Raw genomic sequence first — 20657 nt, 5'->3', positions numbered from 1 at the left:
TTAAGACTCGATAATTCGGAAATAAAAATGTTTTCATTTAACCACTTGTCTCAAAAACCCGTATAAAAAAAACTTTTTAAAAAGTCGTATGGCTATACTTTACATTTAATACAACACATATTTTATAAAGAGTAGAGTGAGCGTAGTTTATGAAAATAACACAACATTTCCAAAAATAAAACGGCATCCCAAAAGGTCTGTCCACATGTACATTCACAAGGTAGACTCCAGCGCTCACTGCTCTGCCTTGCCCTCGTTCTTACCTACAACAGGAAACAACTAGGTAAGCGAAAACGCTTAGTAAGTTCAACCTTAAAATCAAAGCATGCAGAGAATTAGGGTTTCGGATCCATTGAGACCCTACACAATCAATTTCAAGGACGCAAAAGCATCCTGGCAAACTTATGGTCATGCCTGATACGCAATGACAAATTATTTCATAAAAACAGATAAATTCCTGCACTTAGAAAATCCCTGAGCAAGTAGATATATTATATAACAAATATTTCTTATCAACAAATAAATCCATGCACTCAGAAAATCCCAAAGCAAGCAGATATAATATATCACAATATAATTCGAGACCAAGCTTGACAACTTTGAACAAGTCAACCATAACACGCCCTCTAGCATAAATGCTAATCTGTAAGAGAGAACCAGTCTCAACACTAAGATCTAGCCAATAAATATCCCCATCAAGGGTAACTATCGTGTTACCTAGGGCATCGCTACTTATCCAAGAGTAAATCCCTCACAAGGATAACCATCAAGTTACCTATGGCATCACTACTTATCCAAGAGTGTAATCGAAGTTACACGGTTTTACAGAGACTTCTATGTTAATCAGTGGTACTGGTGAGCAGTTGCCCCTAGGGTGTTCAGCCTCAGTCAAACTTGGCAACCCGTAGTATCCCTAGGCACTCTCACTAAATGGCCAATATTCACGGCTACTATCCAAGAATAACTTATCAGAAGACTTGCTCGGGTTCTAACCGTTCACTGATTAAGTAAGCATGAGGGCCCCTAGGTCCCATTCATTTTGGCGCCCCTAGGTTTAAACCAGCAATCCTCACCTCTTGGCCACTCGTCGCGGTAATGAACCAGACATAATAAAATCAAGCAATGTGATGAGGATCAGCCATCTACGATATGACGGATATCTACCATTCATATTTTCTAAATCAGCACTCACTAGACTAACGTCTCTAAGCAACTTTCTACGACAGTGTATATATTTGCTTGTGTCCCTATACTAACACACAATACAATAGTTGTTCCATGTTACAGCCACACAATATAAGTTGACTTACTTGGAGTCCTTTCCTCTCATCAAGATTTCACCCTTCAATGTATAATCCAGTTACGCTTAGCCAATACTGTAATTATCCATACAGTATACTCGGATTAATTATGGGACTTCATAATTCATTATTATTATTTGGGGCAGTTTGTCCATTTTGAAAAAATCATTTGTAAGGATTAATGATCCTTGTTTGGTTTTATACCCATTCAAAAAATTCATACTAAAAAATATTTGAGACTAAACCCTAATTCTCGGGGAGACCTACCCAATGGTCTCGATACGCAGGCTCGGGTATCACAATAGTATTTTCCCATAATCTGCTAAAAATCTTATTCTTTAAAGGTTCCCCTATTAACCCGTACTTTCAACAATCAGTAAAATATATAAAAGATTTTAGTTGGCAATATATCCCGAAAATACTAATTAAATTCCTTGATTATCTTTCAAGAAAATAAACTCTTAATTTTCCTTTTATTTTTCTTAAGGTTTTAATCTCTAAAAACCATTTTAAGAAAATAACCTAATTTTAACTTAATCAGGAAAATCGTTAATAATTTCTTATCTTGACTAGTTAATTCTCTAAAATAAATTAATCAAGTTTTTATCTTGCAATAAGAAATTTTTTACATTTTAACTTAAGTTTCAAAATCTCATCTTTACACTAAGTGTGAAAATCATATTTTTCACATTTTTAACTACATAATTTGTTAGGTCATAACTTGAAATTTACTTACCCAATTATTACCAAAATTTCTCAATTCCATTTTTGATATGCCATTTAGGTCTTTGAAAAATCTTAGGTCAAAAGGAGCATTTTTGGTTGGTGAAATTATTTTCCAACAATGAGGTAAAAATGACCTTATTTTCAAGTCCTTAATTTTTTCAAACTTTGGCACTTAATACTTTCAAACCGTTTAGTATATTGTTACCAAATTTTACAGTTCAATAATAGATTATGCGAAAAATATTTCTACCAAGTTTTACAAAAAACTGGGTAAATTTTCCCTGTACAGTTGCTATCCAAACTTTGTCTCGAAATTAAGAATACGAAAAAACAATTTTTTTACCTAAACTTTGAAATAGCATAACTCACTCATTTTTAAACATTTTTAAGTGTTTCAAAAGCTCAATTTTATGTACTCAATCTCAACAACATCATAGTATAATTTAATTTTATAAAATAAATATACAGTGGATGCTTGACCCCTTGTAATTCACAGCTCAAAACTTGTATTTTGTTTTAGGGTTCTCACCAAAACCCTTTGGGATTTTGGTGCCTATTTTCAAAAACCAACATCCACGCATCATAAAAATTATAGAGCAAATGCCATAGCATTATTACATCACCAATAAGAAAATTTAAGCATTAAATATACAAAATAATGCTTAAAAATAAAACCCATACAATAACAACCATAAAAAGTAAACTTTTTACCTCTTATTGTTCTTGCTCTAGGTTTTGATATTCCTACTAGCTTTGAGTCCTTCAAAACTCTTTCAATAACTTAACCAACTCCCCCCCCAACAACATAGATAGTTAGCTATTGAAAGACCTATGGTTAAAAACTTTACAAAGTCAAGTTTTTTGAAACTTTACCTTAGGGAAACCCTTCCTAGACCAAATCTTAAGCTTCCAAGCCTTCTTAGTGTTCTTGAGGTTGAAGATGGAGAGAAAACATGAGAGAGAGTTTTCAAAAAAGATGAGAGTGATTGTGAAAGAGAGGAGGTCGGATTTGGGGGGTTAGAAGGGTTTGATCTACTCTAAAATATCCTAAAACACTTGAGGGTTGTACTATTCACTTGCCATTAACCCTAATATTTAAAATGGGATTTAAAACTTAATTAATTTTGTTCACACCATTTAAAACCTCACATGGCTTGCCACCTCTTTCAATATATGCATTTATTTTATTTATAAATGTTAATAAATATATCTTAAGAAGAAAAATTCAAATTGACTTTCTATAACCTTTTTCACTCTTATTAAAGTTATTATTATATTTTTTAAAAAAATAAAAAAAATAAAAAATAAAAATTAACAAATAATAATAAAATTAAATGTCTCTCACAATTAATTTAATTAATCACATAATAAAATTTAACCTATGGTCCATTCATGGAATAAAATTCTCCAATTTGGTAAAATTAAGCATTTAACACCAAATGTCCTAAAATTTCCATTTTCTCCTAGGTTTATTATTTTTTACCAAACATTAATTTTTATGAATGTATTTTATGCCCAAAACATATTTGCCATAGTTTTTCATTTTATTTTCCAAGATTTTTACCCAATCAGGGTTTTTGTGTCGGTCCAAGACCGAAAGTCTTATCATGACTTTTAAACACAAAATTCATAATTTGGCTAGCAATAACTCATGAAAATAAATTCCAAAGAAATATAATATTATTTAAAATAATATTCATAACTCGGGAAAAACAATCTCAGCCCGAGTCGTTTCAAGGTACCCGTAACGCAGGACGTTACAATACCTACAATTTATAGAGGTTTCATCCTCGAAACATAAAACAAATGAGGATACAGCTCCCTCATCTCGTCTTCTATTTCCCAGGTTGCCTCATCAATGCCATGGTTACCCCACTACACATTTACCAACGACACCGTCTTGTTCCTCAACACTTTTTCCTTTCGGTCTAGAATCATCATCGGCTTCTCCTCATGGACGAGTTGAGGATCAATAATCAGCGGCTCATAGCTGATCACATGCGAGGGATCGCGCTTGTATTTTCTCAACAAGGATACATGAAACACGTCATGCACCTTAGATAGGGCGGGCGGAAGAGCTAAATGATAAGCTACATCCCCATCCTCTCTATGATCTCGAAAGGTCCAATGAACCTTGGGCTAAGATTTCCTTTCTTCCCAAACCGCATAGCCCCTCGTAGCAGACCTACCTTCAGCAATGCATTATAGCCAACCTCAAACACATCGGTCGGCATATTTATGTTGTCGATCAACCAATGTTTGCAAGCGTTGCCTTATCTGTCGGATGTCCTTGGTAATCTAATCAACCTCATCTGATCCAAGAAACTTTCTTTCACCAGTCTCATGCCAATGAATAGGTGATCGGCATTTGCTTCCGTAAAAAGCCTCATAAAGAGCCATCTTGATTGAATCATGATAGCTATTTTTGTAAGCGAACTCTATCAGTGGAAGCTTCTAGTTCCACGACCCTTGAAAGTCGAGAGCGCAAGATCTTAGCATATCTTCCAGGGTCTGAATTGTTCGTTCACTAAGAGCTTGTGTGCTCTTAAAACCTTAGAGGACATGCTAAGAGATTATGTGCTTGATTTTCATATATCATGGAACAAGAAAGTTCCGTTGATAGAGTTCGCTTACAACAACAACTATCACGACTCTATCAGGATGGCTCTGTACGAGGAATTATATGGAAGGAAGTATATCACCAATTCATTGGCCTCAAGTTGGTGAAAGAAATTTTTTGGGATCGGATGAGGTCGATTAGGTAACCGAAGATATCCGTCGGACACAACAATAAATACAGACTTCTGTCGACAGATAACACAAGTACGTAGACGAATGGAGGAGAGCAATATTATTTGAGATTGGTGAAATAATCAGGAAGAAAGGGAAGCTTAGCCTAATGTCTCAGGTGCATGACATGTGTGTCAATTTTAGTGAAGTACGTGAAGGATCCCACACATATACTCAGTTATAAGCAGCTCAGTGTAGATCCTCAACATTGCTACGAATAGAAACCAGTAGCAATACTAGATCGGAATGATAAAACATTAAATAATAAGAAAATGCCTTTAGTAAAGGTACAATGTTGCAACAACGGTGATAGAAGCAGCCAGGGAGATAGAGGCGAAGATGAAGGAATTGTACCCTTCTCGGACACCAGCTAGTGTAGGATCAGATTACGGGGATTTTTGGAATGAACATTATTTTTGATAAATAATATATACTTAAGAATCATATTTCATGTTGTTAGAATTATCCTATGCGTGAAAAGAGTTGTTTGGGGCAAACCAAAAATTTCGGTCTAGTACTGTTATCCAGATTTCCGGATAGCGTTTAGATGGATAGCCTCGGGGAAGCAAAATTATCAAAGTCTTTCACGAAGGGTGACCAGGGATCGCGGATGGACAGAAAGGCTTCGTCTCTCCCGTTTAGTGTCTAGCACACTCTTTCAAGCGATCGCGACCCGGAAGCTCGTCAATTCTCCCGGACTCCCGAAGGGATATCCTTCGGGGAAGGTCCTTCCAGGAGAAGCTCTTCAGGTTACCTTCGCAGATACAGTTCCGTGCCTCGCACGGAAGAAGACCAAGCAGTCGAGTCACGGAGGGGGCATAGTTGGAATGATACTCACCTAACACAGGATCCCGCCTGACACGCCTGATAGGTCAAGGCCGCACACATCCCAGCACGCCTAAAAGTGCCTTTTCGCCTACTATTCCGCTGACAGCCTGGAAAAGACAGCTGCCTTTTGACATTCCCCATATTTTCATGTAATTATACCTACGTAGAGCCTTGTAGCCATGCTACTACGGTAATTGTATCCCCTATTTATGGCTGGTGTATTTAAGACTCATGGGGGCAGAGTAAAACCCTAATCCAAAACCCTAGCTATAAAAACCTCCTCATTTTACGATAGGAAGAGGGCCAAGAAATGACAGAGCAAGAACTGTGCCAAAATTTCTCTAGCTTCATCTTCTTCAAGAGAACCGGAGAGAAACATTGTGAGTTTGTGAGGTTCTTGTACACCAGCCATTTTACTGTAATTCTCTACAAGTATAATAACATCGACTCGTGGACTAGGGCTCGTTAACGCCTGAACCACGTAAAAAACCTGTTTTTCTATTTATATTTCTGCACTTCTACAGTTCTTATCTTTTTATTATTTTGTTTGTATTCGTTTCCGAAAAACTCGGTAAACATTTTGGTGCTTTCATTGAGAGCTGTAGGAAGTTGTTAGTCAACTCTTTTTCTGTGTACGTTTTTTGTATTCACTCCGTACTGAAAAGATGGTGACTACGAGAAAATCCGCGATTGACAAGAATGCTAGGGTCAACCCCGATACTATGATGGAAGATGCGGTACAAAACGAACCCTCGGCAGCCCAGACCGAAGGAGAAAGTACCCACGACTCGGACTACCAAGGTGAAGACCCGACATCCCACCAGGATCGGGTCAGTACTGAAGATACGACATACTTAGAAAACGAAGAAGAGTATGTCCAAGACGGTTACTACAAAGACGGCTATTACTACAAGAAGGATCCAGAACTGGTCCAAGTAGCCGAAGAACTGGTGGCCACTAAGGCCAAGCTTGCTGAGCAGGAGCGCGTCTCCGAAAAAATGCAGCGCATGATGGAGCGCCTCCAAAGCAAGTTCGGAGATCTAGGCGACTCGGACGAGGACGCCTCTGTTTTAGGTGGTGCTAATGCCACCATGCCGGATCCAGCCGCTACTGGACCATACAAAGCCGCCCCTAACAAGGGCAAAGAAAAAGTTGGGGAGCCTGTGCGCACTAACGCCCCTGCACCTCCTAAAGGCGTGAATCACCAGGCCGACTGCCCCCCCACCCCCCCCCCCCCCCCCGCGCGCAGAAGGTCTCTGGCGCTCCTAAGCCCAGACGTCCTTCAGCCCCAAGGGGGCACTCTGTGCCTAAAGGGCCCGGTGCTAAGGCACCCAGGCCTAGGGGAAGGAACAACCGCCCCAGTGATTCCGTCAACCAGGACGGTTGGGCTGCGGACACGCACTCCGAAGATAGCTGGTCCACGGTGGACCTAAGAAGAAGGTTGGAGGCCAAGTATGAAAAGGCCAAAGGAGAAAAGGCCCGGCCTCGCGGAGATGACCTGCGAAATCATCTCAACAACAAGCTCCGGGGACGTGACCTCCCGGAGAGCGATACAAAGAGGCTCGAGGAACAGATCGCTGCCTTGACCAAGCTGGTCCGGAAGAAAAGTGGGGCCCTGTCAGACTCTGAGGAGGAAGACCCAGAACCATGTATTCGGAGGATCGCGGAAATGCCCCTCCCGGAGAACTTCAAAATGCCTCATATAGAATTATATGAGGGGAGGACAGACCCGCACACCCATCTAGCTAAATACAACAAGATGATGCAAGTGGCGCGCGTCAGTGAGGATGCCAAATGCATAAGCTTCTCACTCACCCTTACCAAGTCCGCGGAGGACTGGTGGAAAAGATTAGCTCCCGGATCCATCCACAGTTGGAAGGAGCTACAGTCCGCATTCAGGAGGTAGTTCATTGCTGCCCGGGACCACGATATGGAGGTTGGCTCCTTAACCAAAATAAAGCAGCTACCCAATGAGAGCCTCAAAGCTTTCATTCAAAGAATGATGGAAGCTGCTGCTAAGACCAAGGTCAGCGATGACATGAAGCTGATCGCCCTTCAATCGGGGCTTACCGTCGGCTCCCTGGTATGGGGAGAAATGCAAAGGAGACGAGCAGAAACTCTGTCCGAATTCATATCAAAAGCTCAGGGAATCATCAACCTTGAGGATGCCTACCAACAGGCCTTTGGAGTTCCCCCAGTTCCGACGCCCTCCGTGACTGCACCGAGCTTTGCTTCGCAAGCTCCCGCACCAGCCCTCACGCTTCCAGGAGCCCAGTTCACTCCAAGCGTGTATGGGCCTTCCGCGTCTGCTCAGACGCCGAGTCAAACCCATTTCTCTGGGTACGGAGCTGTACAAACCGGATGTAGTATCGGTCCCGGCTCGTCGCAACCGCAAGCGGAAGGCCTAGAACAAAATCTGAGCCAATCGCGGAATAAACGAGGCGGAAGAAACTCCAACCGGGGGGACCATTCAAAGAAACCCCAGAAGAACTATGAGCCCAAGTTCACGGAGTACACCAGTTTGATAGACTCACGAGAGAATGTCTATCGGGCGACCTGTAATATGGTCAACTACAGGAAGCCCCCGAAAGTGTCTCACGGAGGAAGGCGTCCGCGAGACTCCAATAAGAGGTGTGAGTTCCACAGAGACGTGGGGCACACCACAAACGAATGCCTTCAGCTGAAGGATGAGATCGAGTCCCTGGCAAGAGCGGGACACCTCGGTCAATGGGTGAGGATACCCATAATCTATCCCGGACAGGGAGTAGTTCACGGAGCTGCGTACTCTCCGGGAAAGAGGGGGACCGCTAGCGCTCCTGGAGCTGGTCACCCCCAAGCTCCTGGATCTCAGTTCCCAGCGCTTCCTGCTCTGACCTCTCCGGCACCCATTGCCATGTTGACTCCAGCACCCGGAAAACCATATCCGCCTGGCCTTGCTCCGCCACCCGTTGACGAACACGTAGCCACCATTTCCGGAGGACCGCACCTTGCCGGAAGCACCCGCAACTCCCAGAAAAGGTACTTGAGGGAGTTAGAACACACCGGGGAGATGTGCGCCTTGGTTCAGTCACCTGCTCAGCGTCCCCGAATGATGGATCTTCCCATCACCTTCACGGAAGATGACGCCCGACATGTGCACTTGCCCCACAACGATCCCGTCGTCGTGGAAGCCCAGATCTCCAATAAGAAGGTGTCACGGATCCTAGTCGATAATGGAAGCTCCGTAAACATCCTCTTCAAAGCTGCCTTCCACGCGATCGGATTAACCGAGACAGATCTGACCCCATGCCCCATCCAGCTTCAGGGGTTCAATGGGGATGCACTCATGCCCTTAGGAAAAATTCAACTTCCAGTCACCCTCAGAGGAGACCGCGACGCTTGTGCCTTCAAGCACTGCACATTCGTGGTGGTCGACTGCCCAACGGCGTATAATGCCATCCTAGGCCGACCGGTCCTAATCGATGTTGGGGCCATAACCTCGATACGCCACTTATGCTTGATGTTTCCATGCGACAACGGGCGTATCGGCACCCTCCGGGGAGACCAACGAAGTGCACGAAGCTGTTATAACGTCTCCGTCCGATCCGTCTACACGGTCCAGGAGGCGATTGTTGCCGCTCCTTTGGCGGAGAATTTACCAGAAACTGGGGGTGCCCAAGGGGCATACGTTGACGAACTCGACCCTAGAGTGGGGGTCGAGAAGGCGATAGAGCCAATGGAGGAAGTCGAAGAGGTGATCCTCAACTCGGGAGATCCCACCAAAGTCATTCAGGTGGGGAAAAACCTTCCATCGGCCATTCGAGAAAAGATTGTGGCCACTGTGAAGAATAATCAGGATATCCTGGCATGGTGCCACGCTGATATGACGGGGATTAATCCTAATGTTGCATGCCACGCACTCAACATAGACCCATCTGCAACTCCAGTTCGCCAAAAGAGGAGGCCGTTAGACCCAGTGAGGGCCGAAGCAGTCAAAGCTGAAGTGGACAAGCTGATGTCCATAGGCTTTCTCCAGGAGTCACTCTATCCCGTGTGGTTGGCCAACCCGGTTCTGGTCCCGATACCCAATGGGTCCTGGAGAATGTGTATTGACTTCACGGACCTGAACAAAGCCTGCCCAAAAGATTGTTTCCCTCTTCCGCGAATCGATCAGATGGTAGACGCTACTTCCGGGTATGAACTCTTATCCTTCATGGATGCATACTCCGGATACAACCAGATCAAGATGCATGTCGCGGACTAGGAACACACCAGCTTCCTCACGGACAAGGGTGTCTACTGTTACGTGGTCATGCCTTTCGGTTTGAAGAATGCTGGGGCGACATACCAGCGTCTAGTAAACAAGATGTTCAAGGACCAGCTGGGGAGGAACATGGAGGTGTATGTAGACGACATGTTGGTGAAATGCAAGACCTCCGGGGACCACAGTGACGACCTTGAGGAAGCTTTCGCCGTGATCCGAAAGTACGGAATCAAACTGAATCCGAAGAAATGTACTTTCGGGGTCTCGTCTGGGAAGTTCCTCGGTTTCATTGTCAGCTCCCGCGGAGTGGAGGCCAACCCTGAGAAAATTAAGGCGTTCGTAGATATGCCTTCTCCCCGAAAGCATAAGGATGTCCAAAGCGTTACCAGAAGGATAGCTGCTCTCAGCCGCTTCGTATCTAAGGCCACTGACAAATGTGTCCCCTTCTTCAATGTGTTGCGAGGAAACAAGAGGTTCGAGTGGACCCCCGAATGCGAAGCAGCCTTCCAACACCTCAAGGAACATCTAACTCGAGCTCCCATTCTGTCCAAACTTGTTGAAGGAGAGGCGTTGTTCTTGTACTTAGCTGTGACAAAGCATGCCGTAAGTGCCGCTCTCGTCCGGGAAGACGGCCGTCTCCAGCTCCCTGTGTATTACGTGAGCAAGAGGTTACTGGACGCCGAGTCCAGATATACAATGATCGAGAAACTCTCCCTCTGCTTGCTAATCGCTTCGCGGAAGCTAAGGCCCTATTTCCAGGCGCACACCATCAGAGTACTCACCAACCACCCTCTCCGGCAAGTCATACAGAAGCCCGAGTCTTCTGGCAGATTACTTAAATGGGCCATGGAACTGAGCCAGTTTGACATCCACTACCAGCCACGTGTTTCCATAAAAGGCCAAGCTCTCGCGAACTTTATTGTGGAATGCTCAGGAATGAATGACCTCCCGGAAGATCCTGTCCCGGAACTTCCCACATGGAAGGTCTATGTAGACGGAGCCTCAAATGAAAAAGGAGCTGGAGCAGGGGTTATCCTAATTTCTCCCCAAGGACATCAGCTCTAGAGCGCCATCCGTTTCACGTTCCCAGCATCCAACAACGAGGCAGAACACGAAGCTATGCTAGCTGGATTACAACTGGCCAGAGAAGTCGGAGCCCAAAAAATCGAAGTATACAGCGACTCCCTACTTGTGGTAAACCAAATATCCGGAGAATACCAGACGAAAGGCGAAAAAATGGCTACCTACGTGTCTCTCTCCCGCGGCCTCCTGCAGCATTTCAAAGGCTACCAAATCCGCCAGGTCCCCCGGGACCAGAATTCACTCGTGGACACACTGGCCAAGCTTGCAACAGACCCGGAGATTGAACAATATGGCCTAGTGCCCATCGGGCACTTAGAAGCACCTAGTACCGAGACACAGAGGGTAAATGCCATCATCGACCATTCCCATTCCTGGATAGGACCCATCCTCAGATTTCTCACCACCGGAGAGCTCCGCACTAATAAAGCTGACGCAAGAAAGCTCCAATATCAAGCTCCCCGATACGTGGTTATGGATGGAAAGCTTCACCGCAGGGGGTTTTCCATACCCTTCCTTAGGTGTGTTGCCGGAACCGAAATCAGCACCATCATCCATGAGATTCACGGAGGCTTCTGTGGCGACTATACCTCCGGGCTGAGCCTCTCCAAAAAGATCCTTCGTCAAGGATACTTCTGGCCCACCATGAAGAAGGATTGTGTGGATTATGTCAGAAAATGTGAGCAGTGCCAGAGGTACGCCAAGGTTCCGCGAGCGCCGCCTACAGAAATTACCTTAATGACCAGCCCCTGGCCGTTCGCCGTTTGGGGCATTGACCTAGTAGGTTCCCTTCCAACTGGAAGGGGTGGAGTGAAGTATCCCATAGTCGCGGTAGACTACTTCACCAAATGGGCTGAAGCTGAACCTATGAACACGGTCACGTCTAAGAAAGGACTGGACTTTGTCATCAAGAATATAGTGTGTCGTTTCGGGCTTCCACGTAAAATTGTGTCCGACAACGGGAATCAATTTGATAGTGAGCATTTCACGGACTTCTGTGCTTCGCATGGAATCATCAAAAGCTTTTCCGCAGTCGCCAGACCTCAAGCTAATGGGCAAGTGGAAGCAGTGAACAAAATCTTAAAGAACACGTTGAAGAAAAAACTCCAAGCATGCAAGGCTCACTGGCCGGAAGAGCTTCCGCGAGTACTTTGGGCCTATCGCACAACAGAGAGAACTTCGACGGGGCACACACCTTATTCCATGACCTTCGGTTGCGAGGCCGTCATCCCAGTAGAAACTATGATCCCCTCTCACAGGCAGGACACCTACAACCCTACCCGGAACCACGCCCTTTTCCAGGAGTCCCTGGACATGATCGAAGAGCTCCGGGAGCAGTCACAGGTCCAACTCAAAATGTACCAAGGCAAGATAGCCCGACACTTCAACACGCGAGTCAAGAGCCGTACATTCGAAGTTGGGGATCTTGTCCTACGGAGAGTATTTCCTGCTACGCAGGATCCGGGAGTGGGAGTCCTCGGACCCAACTGGGAAGGCCCCTATGAGGTCCAAGAAAAAGTGGGCCATGGGACGTATCACTTAAAGAGACTCGACGGATCTAAAGTCCCGCGCGCCTGGAACGCGGAGCACCTCCGCCGTTACTATCAGTAGGCCCCGGACTATCTAGTCGAAATTCCTTGGTGGACGTAGCAAAAATATAAAATATGGAGATAATCCTCCCAGCTGTAAAACACATGCCTAACATGCTAATTTAATAAAACACGGAGAGTTTCACTCCGCTTTTACTGCATTTTTTATCCCTTTGTTCCAAGCTGCGTTTTAACAAGTGACCACGCGGTCCGGAGACGTCCGGACCCCACGTTCACTTGGGGGGGTATACATGGCTAAGGCATAGCCATACGCCCCTTGAACAAAACATACAGAGAACACCACTTATGTGTTAGCATTGTGTTTGAAAATTTTAAATTGTTAAGCTTAGGTTGATTTGTTGCCATGAACATATTTGCATTACGTGTCATGTGTGCATTATGTGGTTATGTGAAAATTTCCATGAAAATGTCTGCCATTATGCATCATGAAAATTATCTCCTGTGTAGCCCAGCGATGAACAGGACTGGGGGTTGGGGCACATTCAGAGAGCTACGCTGAAACACCCCCAACTTCCTGACAAGTCCTTCGCAGAATACTCCGCGACCGCTGTAAAGCTTTGCTTCGCAAGCTTCAGCTCCAGGTCTCATAAAGTAATGCATGGCAAGATCTGCGACCGCTGAAAGCTTTGCTTCGCAAGCTCCAGCTTCGGGTCCCGCAAGGCGAAAGATGGAAAGATCCGCGACCGCTGTAAGCTTTGCTTCGCAGGCTCCAGCTTCGGGTCTCACAAAATAATGCATGGCGAGCTCCTCGACCACTGCAAGCTTCGCTTCGCAAGCTTCAGCTCTGGGAGCAGATATAATCGATCCCCCAATTACAGCAGGCCTTGCTTCGCAAAGCCCCTGCTCCAGGATCGCACATGGTAGGCGTGACGATTTCCCCGACCGCAACGAACCTTGCCTCGCAAGGCTTCATGCCATGTCCCTGAAGTCGGCCACCGTGAGGTCCGCAACGACAGTTAGATTTGCTTCGCAAAGATCTAGCCCTAAGTCTAGCGACACTCACCAAAAGAACTCCCGTTCCGGCACCATCCCTCGGAATCGTATTAAGTGTTTGCCTCGCAAGCTTTGTAAAGATCGCGATGGGGAGATGGAACGGGTCACCTTAGCCATCCCAGTGAACGGTATAACTACAAGTCCCGGGATTGGCTATTTACCTTAGGAAAGCTGAGTACGATGAAAGAGGGAGTCTGGCCGTTGGAACCAAGAACCCTCCGTAACCTAGAAACTACGTGGGAAAAGACGTAAGCCGTTGGAGCTTCAAGTTAGAAATGCATAGGTTCTGGCCGTTGGAACCTAAACCTCATGCGCCCCTACAGCAGTTTCTATCGTATAAAAGTCTCTACCCTAAGCACAAAATTAAACAAGGAACTCAGCAGAATAGGAAAGAAGAAGTCTACAATTATTACAATGAAGGCCCTGCGGACCGGGCATCTGTAATGTTCCCGCAATTAAAAAAGAGTACAGGGGGCTTCGCCCCAAAGGAAAATAAAAAAAAAAATTATATATACACAAAGGATAAGACCCCTTCAAGCACTGGGGGTGGCAGCGGCTTCCACGACCGAGGTCTCGGAGACAGCGGTTTCAACTGGGGCTGGCGGAGTCGGCTCATTGGAAGGTGGAACTTCATCACTGGCAGGTTCAGAGGTCCCCGCCTCTTCGGGATCTTCTGCCTCAGAGGCTCCAGCAGGCTCGTCGATGTTATAAATCTGGACGTACACCTCTGGGCTTTGATCCCACGCCTGTATCTTTTCCCTCATGGTGGCGGCGTCCTCTCCCAGGTAGCCTACTACCTCCGGGTTTATTTTCCAAAGTTGGTGCATGAGGACCACGTGGGATAGATTAATCGTTCTATTCAGCACCACCTCGGCATCTTCCTTCTCCTTCAAGCGCTCCGCCTCAGAGGTCGCCAGCTTTGCCTCCGCGACAGCCAATTGAGCCCTCAGTTTTTCCAGCTCGGCCATGGATGCATCCCGCTCTCCCTTAAGGGAATCAATCTTCTTGCGCTGCACCTTATTTTGATCCAGCAAGGATTGCTTCTCGGTCACATGCCCCCTGACAGTGAATTGCAAGGCTCCAATCTGTTTATCCTTCTCAGCGAGCCCCAATTCCTGCATAGACGCGAGATCCTTGCTCCTCTTGTGATCTTGCTCCTCCTCGTGCAGCCTATTCTGAAGAGTGGCATATTCCTCGTTCTGCTTAAGGAGGAGATTATTTTTCGATTGCAAGCGGGCATCCAGGGTATCCTTCTCCTCCCTGGCCTGGGATAGCTCTTCCTGGAGCTTGGAGTTCTTGGCCTTCAAGTCATCCGACCGCTGCTTGAACTCATTCTCCGCGCTGGCCCGGTACTCTTGATATTTGGCAAGATATTTCTTGTCCGCCTCTTCCACAGCCTCCCCCTTTATGCTCTCGACCTGTTGGGTCAGTTTCTGCTTCTCCGCCTCCAAGGCCTGGCGAGCCATCTGGCTCTCCTCCAGCGGAACCAGAACTGCACCCACCTCCCGGAACGAGCGTTCCGCGATGAGAGAGGCCTGCGAGGAAAGACAACAGAATGAGTTAAGCAGAACCAAATGTACTAAGACAAATGATCCCAGAACACAACAACTGACAGCTTACCCCAGAAAGTTGCTGCTTTACGGCATGTGTCAGCAACAGCGGGTCCTTACTGCTACTGATGGCCCATTTCTCAGAATTGAGCTCGCACAAGCTCAGGGCCATGTCCTCCATCATCTCCGCTCCGAACGGCGACTATGCACGTCCGAGCCTAGGCACCAGCCTCTTCTCCAAGGCTGGGCCATCCAAAACCACTCCAGCCGGGTGAAGGGATCTCACCCCTTCTGCCAGCTCAGCTCTCTTCATGGCAGACAGGTTGTCTACCCTTCCCTGAGTAACAGCCTTCTCGGCCTCCAACCGCCTCTTCAAAAAATTATCAGCCCGTCTTACACCCTCCAGGAGGGCAGTGGGGAAACGGGTTGGTTTCTGAGGGAAGTGGAACTTCAGGCCAGGCTGAGGAAGGCTTGTTTGTTGAGAAAGTGGAAGAGAAGGAGAAGAAGGAGACCCCGAAAGGGTGGACTCCCTTTGGACTGGAGGAGGAAGTAGACGGGGTATTATGGACGGTAGCGAAGACACTACTGCCCCGGTTTGTTGTTGCTGCTGATGTTGCTGTTGTTTTTGCTGCTGTTGTGGCGGTGTTGGTTGTCTCTGTTGTTGTTGTTGTTGTTGGTGTTGTTGCTTTTGCTGCTGGGTGGGGGTAGTCTGGCGGGGACTGCGCGCAGCCCGGAGGTCTCCATCACCTCCGGGAGAAGAATGTCTAAGGCGTTTCTTCTTGTCGCCCTCAGCCTCTCCTCCGGGGCGCTTGCTCACCCCGGTCATCTTCGCGGGGAACACAAGACCTTCCCCGTCGCTGCTACTACTCGAGACCACCATGGTCTCAGAAGGCCCCTTGACAGGAGGCCTCTCCACCACCGGAGACACTTGCACCTCGCCACTTGTCTTCTTGGGTGTGGCAGCTCTACCTCCCCTACCAGCTCCGGCCTTTCGTCCTTTCCCCTTGGACGGGTCTTGGCTAGTGGCGGCCTTCTTGATAAGTGAGGTAGCTCTCCCCAACATCTTTGCTTCGGGATGTTCTACAAGAAATGTACGAAGCAAGGTTAACCAACCAGCAAGCGATGTGAAAAAAGATAAGCAGAAAACAAAACAAGCAACAACATAAAAGCACAAACAAGTCCACCAGCAGGGAACAAGAACAAAAAAGAGAGAAGTTTGAAAGGGACGACCATGCACGAGAACCGTGGATGGCCTTCCCCGAGCAAAACAAGACACCGCTTCCTGCTCCAGGAAGCTCCCGTACTCCTCGAAGTCCGGGAATGACATGCTGAGGGAAGAAGGGTCAACCATGGTGACACCTTCTGGCAGACTACCGTCACTCAAACACCCGAGGAGCTCGTCTACTCTATCGCACTATCTATCAAAGGGTATCCTACACAGATCTAGCCTAAGGAAACGGGGATCAAACCCCACCTGAGAAGTCCGGGAAACCTCAGACAGGCTGGGGGTGTGGATCAATCGAAAGCTAGTCTTACCTTTCCCGGAGGTACTAGCTCCCGGAGTCCCTTCATTGGGGTAAGCTGCGGCGTGGCGAGCCTCGATTTCTTCTTCCTCCGACTGGGGGTCGGGGAACCTCTCCGCCCAACTGGGGGATAAATTATTCTCGTCCTGGGCTGCCTAGCAGATCACCTTGGACAGCTTCAGGGCAATCTGCTCCCGGACGTCAGCTGACACCTGACTTTGCCCCCTGCCACTCACTGGCTCAATATTTTGGAAAGAGGCGAGTAGCCCATACTCCCTCAAAGATTCGGTGGTCACAAGTCCTTCCACCTTCAGCTCTTCCTCCGAGAGCCCCTCGTAGAAGTTTGACCTCCTTATCATCTCCGCACAGCGAGGTGTCCGCGGGACGACTTCTGCAAAATCCAAACACGAGTGTTTGAGATCCTCCCGGAAGGCAAACCAAACGTAAAGAAACAAAGTTAAAAAAGAGAGGAAGGAGCACTTACCAGGGACTTTGAAGTCCAAAGATAGAGCTGGCACCCTCCTCAATGGGAAACCAGTCGTTAGGAACCAGTACTCCCGGAGATCTGGAACCCTCGCGGTATGACATGTGGGACACATCACGTCCGGATACCTCTCCAGCCTATAAAACCCCACCTTGTCTGAATGACCTCTCATGGGCTGAGACTTCAGCCCATAGAAGTATAGCACCTCCTCCAGGGTAGGGGCCTCCAGGTCCCGGGACTTGCAAAAGATATACCACCCCGCTAGAAGCTTGTAGCTGGGGGGAATCAACTAGAAGGGGGCAATCCCCGCCTTCATGCAGAAGTTGGCAAAATAACTTCTTAGGGGCAAGTGTGCCCCACACACTATGTGTGCCCAGCTCCAGGCACCAAAACCCTCATGACTCTGACTGGCAGACTCACCCAGCACCGACAGACGGTGCCACATCAGGCCTGGGATGTTCTTCAGGCCTGCCTCTGAGGAATACAGCTCCAGCATGCCGTAGTTCTTGAACAGGTTCAGCTTCTGGTCCATCTCCCAGATGGAACTGTTGATAGTCGGTGGGCTAGCCGCGGCCACCTTAGTTTTTGCTTTCCCCTTTGCGCCGGCAACAGGGGAACCTTGCTCCTGGGCAGATTCAGCCTCTACCACAGCGATGATTTGTTCCTTTGAGGTGTTCGTCACTGAGCAAAAGAAACAAAGAAGAAAACACTCCAAGCAGTCAGCACCCTTGTCATACCCTAACGGTATTAAAGGCGTCGGGGAGACCCTCCCCGAAAACTGCTTGGAGAGGCTACCACCGAGCTTGCCGAGGGGCTGGCACCATGCCACCCGGAGGACAGCAAGGAACCAGATTCAAACTTCGAGCCTAAGCCCGCCGAGAGAAGTGTTTTCCCAGGGGAAGACACCCTAAAGGCGTTCACGCTTATGCCCTAAAATAACAAACCAAAACAGCACAAGCAGACGAGAAATAACTTTCCAAAAGCAACTCGTCAAAGCATGCAAAGAAATGACTTATTGACTCACATCAGTCACATGCCTATCAATGCCCTATTCACGCATGCATGAAGATGACACCGGTAGAAAACTCAACCCTAACAACTACAAACAATATGAGGTTTAGAAGGAAAAAGCAAAGTAAAAATACTTACTGGTATTCGAGTAGTTGAAGATTGAGGGAGTAACCGGGTCACTGCACCGCACGAACACGTGAAGTAAAGGCTGTAAAGACAAGCAACGATTCAAACCTAGAACTTCGGCGAACAAACCTACTGCCAAATCGAAAGAAAAGTTTCTGGATTCCCTACCAAAAGAAGTGGCGAATTCGAAGGAAAGGAAGCTTGGAAGCTTGAGAGTTCGAAGATTTGGGAATCTGAGAATCTGAAAGCTCAAGAATTTGAAAGCATAAAGAGGAAGAAGGGTCGATTCCCTCGTTTTTATAGCAGGAACGAAGTCATTTCGAATTCCACAAATGGACGGTCCCGATTTTCCCATACCGCATGCATCAGATCCGACGGCTGGGGATGAAGTGCCGGTCCCATTTATGACTCCTCGGATGGGAATAAAGTATTTATTTCCCATCATTGTACCATCTCGGGCCCGGTGTACCATTAAATACCGTCAAATCACTACTCAGACGCCTGACGCACGCACACTCAGCCAGTCGCCTCACGCACACGTCTTGGTCACAGAGCCATTCCCTGCATGACGCGTGGCCCTTGCCACACTTGAGTACTTGAGTTCAAGCAGAAGAAATTTCCTTTTTCTCGTACTAACACTCAGACGGGAAAAAGGAACCCTTCCAGGAACACAGGCTCCCGGACCTCTCAAGCTCCGTGACCTTGGGGGGTAAATGTTATCCAGATTTCCGGATAGCGTTTAGATGGATAGCCTCGGGGAAGCAGAATTATCAAAGTCTTTCACGAAGGGTGACCAGGGCTCGCGGATGGACAGAAAGGCTTCGCCTCTCCCGTTTAGTGTCTAGCACACTCTTTCAAGCAACCGCGACCCGGAAGCTCGTCAATTCTCCCGGACTCCCGAAGGGATATCCTTCGGGGAAGGTCCTTCCAGGAGAAGCTCTTCAGGTTACCTTCGCGGATACAGTTCCGTGCCTCGCACGGAAGAAAACCAAGCAGTCGAGTCACGGAGGGGGCATAGTTGGAATGATACTCACCTAACACAGGATCCCGCCTGACACGCCTGACAGGTCGAGGCCGCACACATCCCAGCACGCCTAAAAGTGCCTTTTCGCCTACTGTTCCGCTGACAGCCTGGAAAAGACAGCTGCCTTTTGACATTCCCCATATTTTCATGTAATTATACCTACGTAGAGCCTTGTAGCCATGCTACTACGGTAATTGTATCCCCTATTTATGGCTGGTGTAATTAAGATTCATGGGGGCAGAGTAAAACCCTAATCCAAAACCCTAGCTATAAAAACCTCCTCATTTTACGATAGGAAGAGGGCCAAGAAATGACAGAGCAAGAACTCTGCCAAAATCTCTCTAGCTTCATCTTCTTCAAGAGAACCAGAGAGAAACATTGTGAGTTTGTGAGGTTCTTGTACACCAGCCATTTTACTGTAATTCTCTACAAGTATAATAACATCGACTCGTGGACTAGGGCTCGTTAACGCCTGAACCATGTAAAAAACCTGTTTGTCTATTTATATTTCTGCACTTCTACAATTCTTATCTTTTTATTATTTGGTTTGTATTCGTTTCCGAAAAACTGGGTAAACAAGTACCAAACTGAAATTTTGAAGCAGGTTGAATCTTATATAATTAAGTAGAAAGCTAATAATTATGGAAAAAATATTATTTTGGCCATAAAAATAAATTATGGTGGAAATTCTTGAAAGGTTAAACCCTTTGGAAATCTTAAATCATTTTTTTAAGAAAATGTATATTTAAGCATATTAGTGGAATTTAACTAATAAATAATTCTACTATTTTATGATTGGGTTTTTAAATAAATGTTAGAAATTCAAATTCATGGTATCACATTTATCCAATTAATTAAAAGAAAATTATGTTTTGAATATACCCAACATAGTAAGAAAGAATTAGTGGTTTAGTGGCACCAATACCACTTTCGGGAAACAACCAGTTTTAGGCTTAATTAGGAAATTAAATTTGAAAGAAAAGTATTACCAGATAACTAAAGGTGGCTGAGTTGTATGAAGCTAAATGTGCATGAAAGGGTCAATTCTGTCAATAGTGTCTTGTCACACATGGATGTTGAGCATGGGGTGCAAAACAATTCAAACACCTATCACCTCACCTACCCTTCCTTTTGGCCGACCCCCGCACTCCACTCCTCAATTTTTTCACTCAAAGCTCTCAAAAATTCGGAGCTCTCTCTTCTCTCTCCCTCCCTCTCCTTCAGTTCTCTCTGTAATGCCCTACTTCCTTAGAGTCGTTACTAAGTGAGTTTAAAACGTGCCATTAACTCACTAATTGAGATTTTAAGACAAAAGTGTAATTAAACCATAAACAGAGTCATATACTTTTGACAATAATTCCATTCATT

Source organism: Humulus lupulus, chromosome 7 (genome assembly GCF_963169125.1).
Source record: "Humulus lupulus chromosome 7, drHumLupu1.1, whole genome shotgun sequence".
Lineage (NCBI taxonomy): Eukaryota > Viridiplantae > Streptophyta > Magnoliopsida > Rosales > Cannabaceae > Humulus > Humulus lupulus.
Note: the sequence above shows the minus strand (reverse complement) of the source record.